This window comes from Panthera leo, chromosome C1 (genome assembly GCF_018350215.1).
Source record: "Panthera leo isolate Ple1 chromosome C1, P.leo_Ple1_pat1.1, whole genome shotgun sequence".
NCBI lineage: Eukaryota > Metazoa > Chordata > Mammalia > Carnivora > Felidae > Panthera > Panthera leo.
Window position 1 is genome coordinate 148,086,879 of NC_056686.1, and position 13,974 is coordinate 148,100,852.

At 35.6% G+C, this 13,974-nt stretch overlaps 1 protein-coding gene across 4 annotated transcripts in view; it reads right to left on the reverse strand.

Moving 5' to 3' along the window:
- The window catches only part of BAZ2B (bromodomain adjacent to zinc finger domain 2B), a 434,498-nt gene that overhangs the window by 144,825 nt on the left and 275,699 nt on the right, over positions 1-13,974 (reverse strand). The window contains exon 1 of one of the 4 annotated variants that reach the window (XM_042948875.1): positions 11,773-11,792. The exons of the other annotated variants lie outside the window; for them this stretch is intronic. The gene's annotated coding sequence lies outside the window, so the exon portion shown is untranslated. Of the gene's footprint in view, positions 1-11,772; positions 11,793-13,974 lie in introns of those variants that run through there. 4 annotated transcript variants of the gene reach the window in all.

Genomic DNA, 13,974 nt, shown 5'->3' on the forward strand with positions numbered 1-13,974 from the left:
CAGATTTCTATTAGGGCCAGAGCATCCAGATCTGATACTGGCAATCCTATAACAGCCTCTCATTCTGACTCTATGTGTTAAGGATACCACCTTCATCTCAGGTTCAAACCACTACCAACAAACTTCTCTGTGACCAAAAATAGCCCAAATACCGTACGATCAAAATGAAGGGGCTATATAATAATATGACTCTGCCATCGCACACACTCAGCTATGGAAGAATATCAATTAGTAGGTGCATCTTCTAGCTTAAGGCCATTTATGAATATACTTTTTAATGTATAACTTCAGAATTCTTTATTTGCAAAGTTAATAACCAAGGTAAGGTAAAGATTACTACAACTGAAAATTAACATAAAATACTACAGTAAAAAATAAATTTGTTGATGTGAACAATGGAAGAAAAACGTGCAGAAGGTGATGAAGAGATTATAAAAGATTTGATTTATTACATATCTTTCCCATAGTCTAAAGCACTAGCTCTCAACCAGGAGTGACTTCATAATGCCCTCTTTGGCCGCTAGGAAACATTTGGCAAAGTCTGGAGACACTTTTGATGGCCACATCTGAGAGCATGCTACTGACAGTGCAGAGATAGAGTCTAGGGATGTTGCTCAACTCCTACAATGCAAAGGACATCCCCTCCACAGAGAATTAGCTGGCCCAAAATGTTAGCAGTGCTAAGGCTGAGAAATCCTGATCTAAAGTATCAAAAATTGTATAACTTGGAATTCAATTAACTAAGACTTTCTGTGAAGTAGTAATTATACGTAATTGTTATAAGATGATTCAAGCTGATTTAACATTATATTCAACTAGGTTTTGTGCCAAACTCTGGTCTATATTTTACATTTTGTCCTAATTGTTTAAAACTGATAATGTAGGATATGTAATTAACAGATATCAGAATATTTGGTCATCCTAGATAACATGAATTTACTATATTTTATTAAGATGATATTTACTAGGGTGCCAGGGTGGTGGCTCAGGCAGTTAAATATCTGACTCTTGATTTCATCTCAAGTCACAATCTCATGGTTGTGAGATCAAGCCCCGAGTCAGACTCCATGGTGATAGTGCAGAGCCTGCTTGGGATTCTCTTCTCCTCTCTCTGCCCCTCCCCACTTCTCTTTCTCTCTCAAAATAAATAAACTTAAAAAAAATGTGACATTTACCAGTAACAATTCTGAGAATAGACAAAAATCAAAATTACTACAAACAAATTCCTCCCTGAATGATGATTTTCTATGCTTCAGAAAGATTCAATGATCGCTTGTTACTGATAATACTGTTCAAATTCAGGCATATCAAACTTCCCTTTTGTGTAACCTGAGTTTATGAACACTGACAGCTGCTAGGCATAAACCTGAACAGGTGCTAATAGGGAAGGGCAAGACATGTTGGCTAAGAAATGCAAACGTGATCAGCTGCCTCTTGTTCCAGCTACGCAATTCTTTAGTACTGAAAGCATAGGGATAGAAGAGACTGAATATTCAGATAGTAAACATAAAAACAGATGTAGGTTTTCTCCGGAGAGGTGTTCTGCCTTTATTGTTGCCAAAAACACCAAAAGTTCTCTGTGAGAACTCAAAACACATAAGTAGATTTGGCGAAAGTTTACTTCTCAATGCATTATAAACTCGAGTGAAACACAATCATCAAGAATAGTATCAGGAGGAAGTCGCTATGCTGCTTCTTTAGGTTTAGTAGAACCACTAACTGTAGATTTACACGTCCATCATTTTCTAAAAGTTTTGAAAAAGGATTTCATATAACTCTTTTATTTACTTATTTTTTTGAAAGAGAGAGAAAGAGAGCACACGCACAAGTGGGAGAGAGGCAGAGGGAGACAGAATCCTAAGCAGGCTCCAAGCCCAGTGCAGAGCCTGACAGCGGCCTCGATCTCAGGACTGCGAGATCATGACCTGAGCCAAAATCAAGAGTCAGACGCTCAAATGACTGAGCCATCCGGAAGCCCCTATAACTATTTCTTTATATAACTTCCAGGTAACTGAACACGTAGACAAATAATATTTCAAGATATTAAGTAGCAAAACAAAAACAAAGTCAAGAATACACAAACATTTTTCTGGTAAGAGATTTTGTGAAAGAGGAGATGAGGCAGAAACACCTTATTAGACCTCAAACATTCTCCAAACATAATATGGTTTGAAGGAAAATCATTCTATTTACAAAACTTTTATTTGCCTACATTTAAAAAAATAGTTCTTTTGAATCATTAAGTATGTATATTGTGATTTAAAAAATGAATACATAAAATGAATCAATTTCTTTTGCTGCTACACACATTTTAACTACCACTGTAAATGTCAAACAGTTATATCCTCAAACAAAAGGGGGCTGGCAATCAGGTGCTCTGTGTCATAACCTGTGATCAGGGCAAGTCCCAGACACCCTAAAGACTAGTTTCCTTACCTGAAAAATGATAGGTTTTAATAAACTAGCCCTCAAGTCCCTATCACAGTTTTATCAAATTGATGGTAAAAAAAAACAAAACAAATCAAAACGTTCACATTGTGTTAAAATATTTAACAATTTAATTCCACTTTTTCCTTATCCTCCCTTTCACTGGCCTTGGTTCCATCTCCAAACGTGTGTCATGCTAAATTATAAATTTCTAAAATGTAAATTATAAATTTTTAAAGATTTGTTCATCTTATTTGTACCTCAAGAGATTTGATAAGAAAATTATTCAAGAGTGAAGCACTGATTTTCATACTATTCAGTAAATATCTAATCAGAGTATCCTTTTCCATAGAAAGGATTAAGTGTTCCTTTGCAAGGAGTCGTCTGTGAGGAAGAGGTTATCCTAAGATATAAAAGAATATTGTAGAAGATTTGAATAAAATTTAACATGTATAGATCAGCTAAACTATATATAGAGTATATGAATTTGAATATTGACTAGAATTAGAAATTTCTGGGGTGCCTGGGTGGCTCAGCCAGTTAAGCATCGACTTCAGCTCAGACAAGTTCAAGCCCCATGTCAGGCTCTGTGCTGACAGCTCAGAGCCTCAATCCTGTTTCAGATTCTGTGTCTCCCTCTCTCTCTGCCCCTTCCCACTCCCACTGTATCTCAATCTCCCTCAAAAATAAATAAATGTTAAAAAATTTTAAAACAAATTTCTAACAAGGATACAAAAGTTGGAAGGATAAAAAGAGAGGCAAGATCTAGTTAATTGTTCCTTTCATCTACAAATGCAAGGCGTCCCAAAGCACAAGCAAAAGACCTAAAGCTTTGCTTACCTAGGAAATACAACTACATTAACTCAAATTTCTAAGATATTTCTGGAGAGTAACTGGGGCTGATGAATAAGAGATTGAGAAAAATAAAGCAGGGTAACAAACAGAAGTGTATCCACATACAAAGAAAGAAAGCCGCCAAGTACTACATGTCTGATGAAGTAGAATAAAAACTCCCTTTTAGTGGGGAAAAAGCAGAGCTAACCTAGCGGGAAAAACATACTTCTTAAAGAATAAAATGAGGTTCAGAGTTTGTGAATATCATGCTTTTGTTCTGGTAATCCTAACATTAGGTTTGTCTTTCTATATTATCACTCTCCTGTTCAAAATCTTCAGTTTATCCAAGAAATATATTCACACATATTAATTGTAAATGACTTTTAAGAGCAAAATATTCCATCAATTAGTAATTGTTAAATTACACTACATCATTTTAATAGAATATTATACAGCTATTATAAAAGAATGAGGTAGATCTATACTAGATAATCTAATTAAATGAAAACAGTTAACTGGGAGGAATAGAAATAGAATGATCTCATGTGTGATGAAGAAAAAAGAGTATATTCTTATGTCTGTATGCTCAAAATACTTCTAAAAAATATGTAAGAAACTAGTAACTATTTACACCTAGGTAAAAGGACTAAGGAATTGGCATCTAGGATAGGTGAATTATTTTTCACCATGTATCTTTTCTACCACCTGAATATTTTTTACTATATGCTAGTATTAATGACAATTAATTTAATAGAAAAAAAAAGATTTCTAAAGATGTGGTATTACTCAAAATTACCTTCCAATATGTTCTACAGTGAGTTCCAATTCGAGATAGTGGTGCATAAGGATCCTTAATCCACCTTCTCCCACAGACATACTAAGTCTACAGCTACCTATGAAACAATTTACTTTCAAAAAAACACCTCAAGTCTGTCTGAGTAATGACTAGATATCAGGCAAACAAGAAAACCACATCAAAGCAGTTAAGAGGCTGGGAAAGTCTTGCTATAAAATCCCACTCCCCGGCATGGAGACTCATCACCAGGAAGGAACTCAAAATCTAAGAAGTTCTCCATGAGGAGCAAAGGGCTCAAGCCCCACATTGGGCACCCCAACTTTTATGACACACACTTGAGAGATGAGCCCCCAAAACAATGAACTCTGAAAAACAACAAGGTTTGCACCCCAAGACCTACAAGACTATAGTGATCCGAGAAACTTCTTTTAAGGGACTCATGCTCAGATTCACCCACCCCAGGACGCAACTCAGAGGCAGCCAATTGTGCCCCGACCTAATGTGAAGAAGGCTCACCTACTTAAGTTAAAGCGTTGGCAAGAGGGAGCAGCATCTAATTTCACACACACATCCAGGAGCCTGCTGGAACGCTCCCCTGGGATGGAGACTAGAAGATGTCATCTTCACGCTTTCCTTTTTGCTGTGCTCCAGACCATCAGTGCCTTTCAGAAGGAAGCTTTTACATACAATTAGTGCCCCAATTTTGAGGGCCACTGCCTAGGGAACACCTCTTGATTGCCTAGCTATGGAGGCCAGGGGAGACTGTCTTCCTGGTCCCACAGACTGTAATCATCATACCCCTCTCTAGAACACCAATTTTTACAACTGCTTTCAAGGGGCACCTGTACATCACTCGGCTCTGCTGGCTAGTGGGGCTTACATTCGTGGGTCCACGGGACTGTTACAAGCAGAGAAAGGTTCTTAACCAGCTACCATCTCCAGGTCACAGCAAGAGGCAACAGACCCACAGACTGATCTTTCTGTGAGGGGGTCTATTAGCTAGTCATCATTAATTTGACTTGAGCGGCAAGCAGCTAATTAAACATACATTGAGGGGCTGTAATCTCTTCCAGATACCTTGGAGGGTGGGTGCTATCTTGGAGTTCACCATGTGTCACACTCCAGAGTGCTAGTGTCTCTTACAGAGGGACTTTACACGCATCTGGTATCCTGGTTTTTATGTCTGGTGCCTGGTTTTTCTAGCTGTCACCCAGGGAACACCTCTTGATTACCTGGCTCTGGTAGTACCTGAAAAGATGTTCAATATCATTTATCATCAGGGTGATGCAAATTAAAACCACAATGAGATAATACCTCACACATGTAAAAATGGCTATTATCAGAAAGATAAGAAATAACAAGTATTGGCAAGGGTATGGAGAAAAAGGAACCCTTGTGCACAGTTGGTGGGAGTATAAATTGGTGCAGTTACTATGGAAAACAGTGTGGAGGTTCCTCAAAAAATTAAAAATATAATGCCCATATGATCCAGTAATTATATTTCTGGGTATTTATCAAAAGAAAACAAAAACACTAACTCAAAAAGATAATATGCAACTCCATGTTCATAGCAACATTATTTACAATAGCCAAGATGGGGAAACAACCTCCAATTGATGTATGGATAAAGAAACTGTGGTATATGCATATAATCGAATATTATTCAGCCATAGAATAGAATGAAATTTTGCTATTTGTGATCATATGAATGCACCTCGAGGGCATTATGCTACATGAAGTAAGTCCCAAAGAGAAAAACAAATGCTATAAGATCTTTCTCATGTGTATAAATCTAAAATAAAAGTTTAGAACTAAAAATAAAAGAAAATCAAGTTCATAGATACAGAGAACAGATTGGTGATTACCAGAGACTGTGGGTGGGGGGGGCGGTGAGAGAAAAAGGTGAACTGTTTCTGTCTTCTTTTGATTTAAATAACTTGAATTTAAAAATGTTCTGCAGAGTCTTATGTATCTTTTAAGTGTCTTGGAATATGGCACAAAGAGGAAGGAGAGATTATGGCTCTCGCCCATATGCTACTGGCTTCTGTCAAAAGTCCTCTCATTTATTTTGTATATTGAGATTCCACATGAGATTTTGTTTGAAAAAAAGGATCCTATTGCCTTAAAAAATGTTTGCAAATCACTGGTCTAAAGGATATGTCTCATATCACTCCTTCACAACATGGCCATCTGTCCAATCCTATTTGTTGTGACTTTAAAATCTGAGTCCTCAACCGGAGGTAGGAGGCACTGTCATTCTTGTTTGGTCTTTAAATCCTAATTTCAAGCCATTGCACAATTTGTCCTCAAATTAGATCTCATTCCCCTATGAAGAATACCCACCTAATTTAGCATCCCAAATACCCTGATTCTGGCAGGTTGACTCCATTCACCCATTTGGGGAAGTTGTAAGTGACATAGCTTATTATCTACCTACTATCTCCTTGTCAATATCCCTCTGGATACTCAGTCCTCTCTTTTCTATCTTCATTTGTTTAAAAGAGGAAATCAAAAAGAATAAGAACAAAATAAGGTAACTGTAGAATAGAATGCTTGGCTCAACTGACATTAATATTTAGTAACCTGTCCATTGGAGGTTAGGGGGAACTAAGTGATGGATTTACAACACTGTAATAAAACAATTTCTTCCTCTTAGAAATTTTAAACCTTGCCGCTCTGGAAAGCAGTGTGGAGGTTCCTCAGAAAATTAAAAATAGACCTACCCTATGACCCAGCCATAGCACTGCTAGGAATTTATCCAAGGGATACAGGAGTACTGATGCATAGGGGCACCTGTACCCCAATGTTTATAGCGGCACTCTCAACAATAGCCAAATTATGGAAAGAGCCTAAATGTCCATCAACTGATGAATGGATAAAGAAATTGTGGTTTATATACACAATGGAATACTACGTGGCAATGAGAAAAAATGAAATATGGCCTTTTGTAGCAACATGGATGGAACTGGAGAGTGTGATGCTAAGTGAAATAAGCCATACAGAGAAAGACAGATACCATATGGTTTCACTCTTATGTGGATCCTGAGAAACATAACAGAAACCCATGGGGGAGGGGAAGGAAAAAAAAAAAAAAAAAAAAAAAAGAGGTTAGAGTGGGAGAGAGCCAAAGCATAGGAGACTGTTAAAGACTGAGAACAAACTGAGGGTTGATGGGGGGTGGGAGGGAGGGCAGGGTGGGTGATGGGTATTGAGGAGGGCACCTTTTGGGATGAGCACTGGGTGTTGTATGGAAACCAATTTGACAGTAAATTTCATATATTAAAAAATAAAAAAATAAAAAAAAATAAAAAAAAAAAAAAAAAAAAGAAATTTTAAACCTTAATGACTAATCCTTTCCTTCCTTCCTGTTAAAATGGAGGTGGACTTCCTTCATTCCCTTAAACTTATCATCACCTTTTTGCAGTTTTCAAGAACTTTGCTCAATTGATCTTTCCCTCTCTTTTCTATATCTCCCCTCTACTAGATTCTTCTCCATTATCTTCCATCTTTAAAAACAACAAAAACTCTCCTCTGACCACTCATCCCTATTTTGCCATCTCATATTTTATACTCTTACTTTCTTTTTTTTTTTAATTCTTTTAACAATTATTTATCATTGAGAGACAGAGAGACACAGAGTTTGAGCAGGGAAGGGTCAGAGAGAGGGGGAGACACAGAATCTGAAGTAGGCTCCAGGCTCTGAGCTATCAGCACAGAGCCCAACGCAGGGCTCGAACCCACGAACTGTGAGATCATGACCTGAGCTGAAGTCGGTTGCCCAACCAACTGAGCCACCCAGGCACCCCTATACTCTTACTTTCAACCAAGACTATTTACAATGAAATTGTCTATATTTATGGCTTCCATTTTTTTTTACCTGCCCTTCATAACTTCACTCACACTAGTCTGGCCCATCATTAGTATGACTTGAGTGCTGGGATCCCGCTGCCAAAACAACACATGTAAGCTAAGCAAAATCTAATTGGGGGAGTCTGTGGCCCTGCAGAAAGAAAGACTATAAAAAGAATACAGAAATCAACCAGGAGATAAAGAGAATTTTATAGTAAAAGTTGACAGCAATCTGACTGGGGTAATGCAAAGAAATCAATGGAAAAATTTGGACAACAGTATCATTAAGGTTGGAGGCCAAGTCATGAGAGAAACCCTGTATGCAAAGCATGGAATTTATGTACCATACAGGGGGATGAGCATGTATGTGTCTATCCTCCTGACACCCGAATGAAGTCCATCGCCTTGTCTTCTCAAGTTTACTTCCACCATAATCTGAAATCAATTTACATTTTTCCATCTCCACAGTATCACCCTGATCCATGTCACTAATAGTTTTCCTCTAGAAACAAGCTTGTCCCAATACCCTAATCATTCCTGCTAAAATCCATTCTTCACAGAGTATGGCACTTCCTTGCTTAAAGTAGTCAATAACATTGTAGTTATATTTAAGATAAAGTATAAAATCATTGACAGGCTCCACAAAGTTCCTCCGTCTATCCCTTTAGCCTCATACATAGTATATGCTCAGTATTTTTTGGCTGAATGAGCTAAATATAAAACATGAGGGGAAATTATAGAGACGTTTTTCATAGTCACCACTGTTTTCTTTGACGTTCTTATCATTAAACTCTAATAAAACTTAGTTAAGTGAAAAACTAGTTTGAAGTGAAAAAAAATAGGATGAGGAAGATATTTAAATGCTGACCCTGTTGTTACCCTTTTAAATTTTTGTTTATATATTTAGTAATCTGGAAAGGAATTAAAAATACATTCACCAAATTTTTAGTAAAACAATTTTAGTGAAATCACTTAATTTTATTGTAGGCAAAATAAAATTGATAACAGATATATTGTAAAACACACCGTTCAAAAGGAATAGGTTCAAAGTTGTATAAACAACCGAAAGTACCACAAATAAAAGATTGAAAAAAACCACTAAAAAGAAACAGAGCAAAAAAATATAATAATAATAATGAAGTGGTCAGATTACATAGCAAGTAAGTTACCTTAAAACTGAACATCAGGGTGGGAAAACTTGAGACAATTTATTAAATACATTTCTACTATTACTGACAGTATCATCACCACTTATAATCCTATTATAACTCCACCATCATCGTATTAGTTCTTGAGAGCCCAGTATTTATATTAGGCACTATGTTAATAAGTATTTTCTCTTTGGAGTACTCTCCAAATGTATTATTGTCATCATTAACAATAATTTTCAGATGAGGAAACACAGGCATAGAAAAATTAAGTAACGTGCCATTGGCAAAGGTGTTAAGTGTCAGAGACAAAAGTCTGACCTCACTCTTGGTATTTAAGACATTTCATTATGATCTGAACTAATAAGGAACAGGTTAAGTTGTGGACACTATATTTTTTATACTTTAAGAAATAAATGTGACAAAAAATAAATTTTATTTTAAAAATGAAAAAAAAAAAAAAAGTTTTAGGTCCAAAATAAGAAGACTAAAGAATGAAAATTGTAGTCTTAAAAACTACTGGTTTAGAAAAAGCATGTAAGGGCACCTGGCTGGCTCAGTCAGAAGAGCCTGTAAGTTTTGACTGTGGGGTTGTGAGTTCAAACATCATGTTGGGCATAGAGATTGCTAAAAAAAAAAAAATACATTAGAAACACACTTAAAAGTAAAGAAAGAATGAAATAAAAAGGAAAAAAAAGAATCTAAAAAAGTCTCTGATTCAGCCTTTTTCTTTTCCCTCCTAAATATCTATAAAACCCAGAAAAAGAAAATGTAATAGCATAAAAAAAATTAAGAGGGTTGATGACCTATCAAAATCTGGAAAGAATTTCTATACTGCAACAAAATAAAATGAAGAGATAAGGAAACAAATATTTAGTAAAGTATATACTACATAATCATTAAAAATCTTATTTTCTAATGCTATTTAACACAAGAAAACATTCATGGTATAATGCTAAGTGAAAAGAGCAATATATATAACATAAAGTATGATCTAATTTTGTTTAAAAAAAGTACAGAGGTACTTGGTGGCTTAGTTGGTGAAGTGCATGACTCTTGATTTCAGCTCAGGTCATGATCTCACAGTCTGTGTGATTGAGTCCTATGTTGGGCTTCATGCTGACAGCACAGAGCCTGCTTAAGATTGTCTCCCTCCCTCTCTCTATGCCCCTCCCCTGCTCACACGTTCTCTCTCTCAAAAATAAATAAACTTTAAAAAAGTACAGATATATAAGTATAAATAAAATTTTTTAAAAGAATGAAAGGACATACACCAAAATGTTAATAGTTATCTTAGAATGGTGGAATTTTGAGTGACTTCTACTTCTAATCTCTACATTAAAAGTTATTACATAAAAATTAAACAGTCATTTGTTTTAAAGGGGTAGAAATACAGCTGACCTTTGAACAACACAGGTTTGAACTGCACAGGTTCCCTTATATGCGATTTTTTGGATACTGTATTATTATTTTTTTTAATGAGAGAGAAGAGAGGAAGATGAGTGGGGGAGGGGCTGTGAGCAGTGGGGACAAAGAATCTGAAGCAGGCTGTGAGCTGACAGCAGACAGCCTGATTCGGGGCTTGAATTCATGAACCCTGAGATCATGACCAGAGCTGAAGTTGGACACCCAACCAACTGAGCCACCCAGATGATCCACAGAACAGTACTTTAAATGTATCTTCTCTTTCTTATGATTTTCTTGATAACATTTTCCTTTCTCTAGCTTACTTTAAGGATAGAGTATACAATATATATACAAAATATGCATTAAACGAGTGTTCATATTTTTGGTAAGGCTTCTGGCCAAGAGTAGGCTATAAGCAGCTAAGTTTCTGGGGAATAAAAACTAATACACAGATTTTCAACTGCATGGGGGGGGTGGGAGGTCCTAACTCCTCCATTGTTCAAGGGTCAAGTATAATCTTAAAATTTAAGTCTGGTATAGAAAAAATTCTTGATCAAGAATATAATAAGTAATTTTATAGATGCAAAATTTGTCCTTGAGGGTACTTTAGGAAGATGACCTACAACCATTTGCCCTACCATGGTTCAAGAGATAAATTAGTCACAAACTCCACATTTCCAGTTACCATTAACCAAGAGTCCAAAATTACAAAGGGTACTAAAAAAATTATTCCATAAAGAACCACACGTATTCTGAAAAGTGCTATATTACTGTTATTGGCTTAGACTACTTAACTGTTCACTAACCCAAATGCAAGATTCTAGATCAAGTCATAAAACCAATTTCCTGTCAGCTATAGTATTCACTATTATAATAGTTTACTTAACCATAGACAAATTCTTATTTCTAGATGCCTATTACATAGCATAAATGAGCTGCTGATCATTGAACAAGTTATAATGAACATGCTTGAAACAAATGGAAAAACAGGAAGACTAAATGATGAAATAGAAGATATAAAGAACCAATGGAAATTTTAAAATTATAAAATGCATTAACAAAATTTAAAAACTCACTGGATGGACTCAGCACTAGAATGCAGATGATAGAGAAAAGAATTAATGAACTTCAAGACAGATCAACAGAAATTATCCAATCTGACCAACAGAGAGAGTAACCATTAAAAACAAATAATGAAACCTCAGGGACATGTGGGATAGCAACAAAAGGTCTAAATAGTTGTGTCACCAGAGTCATGGAAAGAGAGGTAAGAAAATGTGGTGTTGAAAAATTACTTGGAAGAAATCATACCTGAAAACTTTCCACTATTGATGAAAGACATAACACTTTAGATTCAAGAGGTTGAGCAAACTCGAAACTGGATAAATTCAAAGAAAAATCAGGATTTAGATAGAAATGGACAACATTTCAACTAAGTATACCACTTTTACCAAACAAATTCAAGTTTTAAGAATTCCCTCTTAGGAAAGTACCAGAAAAACACTTTTCCTGAAAGCTGAAATTTCTAATTATATTGTATTGTTTCTTTCCTATTCCTTCATTTTAGTCTGCGTCAAAAGCTTTGACTTCTTGGAAAGATATATTTTGCTTCTGATTACTATTTTACTATATTGCTAATTATTTTTTCCTAAATTTATAACAAAATTTTATTAATGCTAAGGTCCAACAGAATATAGCAAAACCCATGCTTTGATTCTTCATGTGAATACTGAATTATGATTATGAATCTTTAATGAAAAAAGTCTGGATTGGGGCACCTGGGTGGCTCAGTCAGTTAAGTGTCTGACTTTGGCTCAGGTCGTGATCTAGCGGTTCGTGAGTTTGAGCCCCACATTGAGCTCTGTGCTGACAGCTCAGAGCCTGGAGCCTGCTTCAGATTCTGTGTCTCCCTCTCTCTCTGCATTTACCCCACTCATTGTCTGCCTCTCTCTCAAAAATAAATAAACATTAAAAAACAAATTTTAAAAAACCTGGATCAACTCATGCACAAAATATATACATAAAACATGTAAACTAATCATGTGTAATCTTATTATACTTTTTAATACAAGACTTAGAGAATGGTCAACTAATTTATACAACATTTTATACTACACAAGTCCAAAACAGCAATAGAATCTGTCCAACTTCCTGGGAGTTTACTAGCATGGGTGTGACTCATCTAACCTAAACCCAATGTTAGGATTATAGTCTTATTTCATATTAATTCCTGCAAGACTGATAAGTTCAAAAATACAGCTTGAGGAATTTTTGTTTTTTGAGAGAGTAGAAGTGGGGGAAAAGGGCAGAGGGAGAAAGAGAGAGAATCCCAAGCAGGCTCCACGCTTAGCATGGAGCCTGATGTGGGGTTCAATTTTAGGACCTTGAGATTATAACCTGAGCTGAAATCAAGAGTCAGATGCTCAGCCAACTGAGCTACTCAGGTGCCCCTATACCTTGAGGAATTTTAAGTTAATATTGACAATCCTTGTCACAGAGTCTGTAAGAGACAAATGAAGCAATTCACATTTTTCACACTAAACAGTCCTTTGGCTAGCCCAATGCTAACCTCTAGAGCTCTAATATGTATGCTTGATCAGATTTCACTTTCTGAGGTTTATGATAAATGAAGACAAGATCAGGAAAAAAACTGCACCTATAATATTGTCCTTCCTCAGTATGCGTGAAAAGTTTTCAAAAAATAGCTTTTCCATAGCTTGTTATATGATCTATAAAAACCCACAAGTTTGTAGGAATCTATTCATGGCCACTATTAAGTTTATACAATTTATATCTGTGTAATATGTCTTAGGGCCACATTAACCTTAAAATAATTTTAAAAACACCCTCAAAAAATTAGCTTCGTCCTACCAACATTAATACCATGTCTTCCTCTGCTTTAGTTGGGTATTGATATCAATAAGCAAGCTTAAAATATATAAATCTAACCAAATTGCTTACAGAATATATTTATAGACAGGTTTAAAAGGTGATTTCAAACATCCCAAATGTAAGCAATCATGTGCATTTCTGATGTTTAATGCTTTCTAAAACTTGAACATGTCCCTATGTGCTAGAAAGCAAGTATATTAGTCAGCCCTTGAATGATGAAGGAGTTGGAGCACTGACCCCCCACCCCAGTGCAGTCAAAGATCTGCATAATTTTTGATTCATGAAAATTTTAACTATTAATAGCCTACTGTTAACCAGAAGCCTTATTGATAACATACAGTGGTTTAACACCCATTTTATATATGTATTATATACTGTCTTCTTGCAATAAAGTAAACTAGAGAAAAGAAAATGTTATAAAAAAATCATATATTATTTTTAAAAAACCCTATGTAGATGTTACATGTTTTATTAACACTAGATATCAAAAATGTAAAGACAATGTAAAAAAATTCATGTTTATTTATAAGTATAATGATTCATGCATTGGTAATGAAAAAGTAGCAATATGAATGCTTTATGATAGCCTAGTATAATGGATACAATCGCTTCAAGTAACCA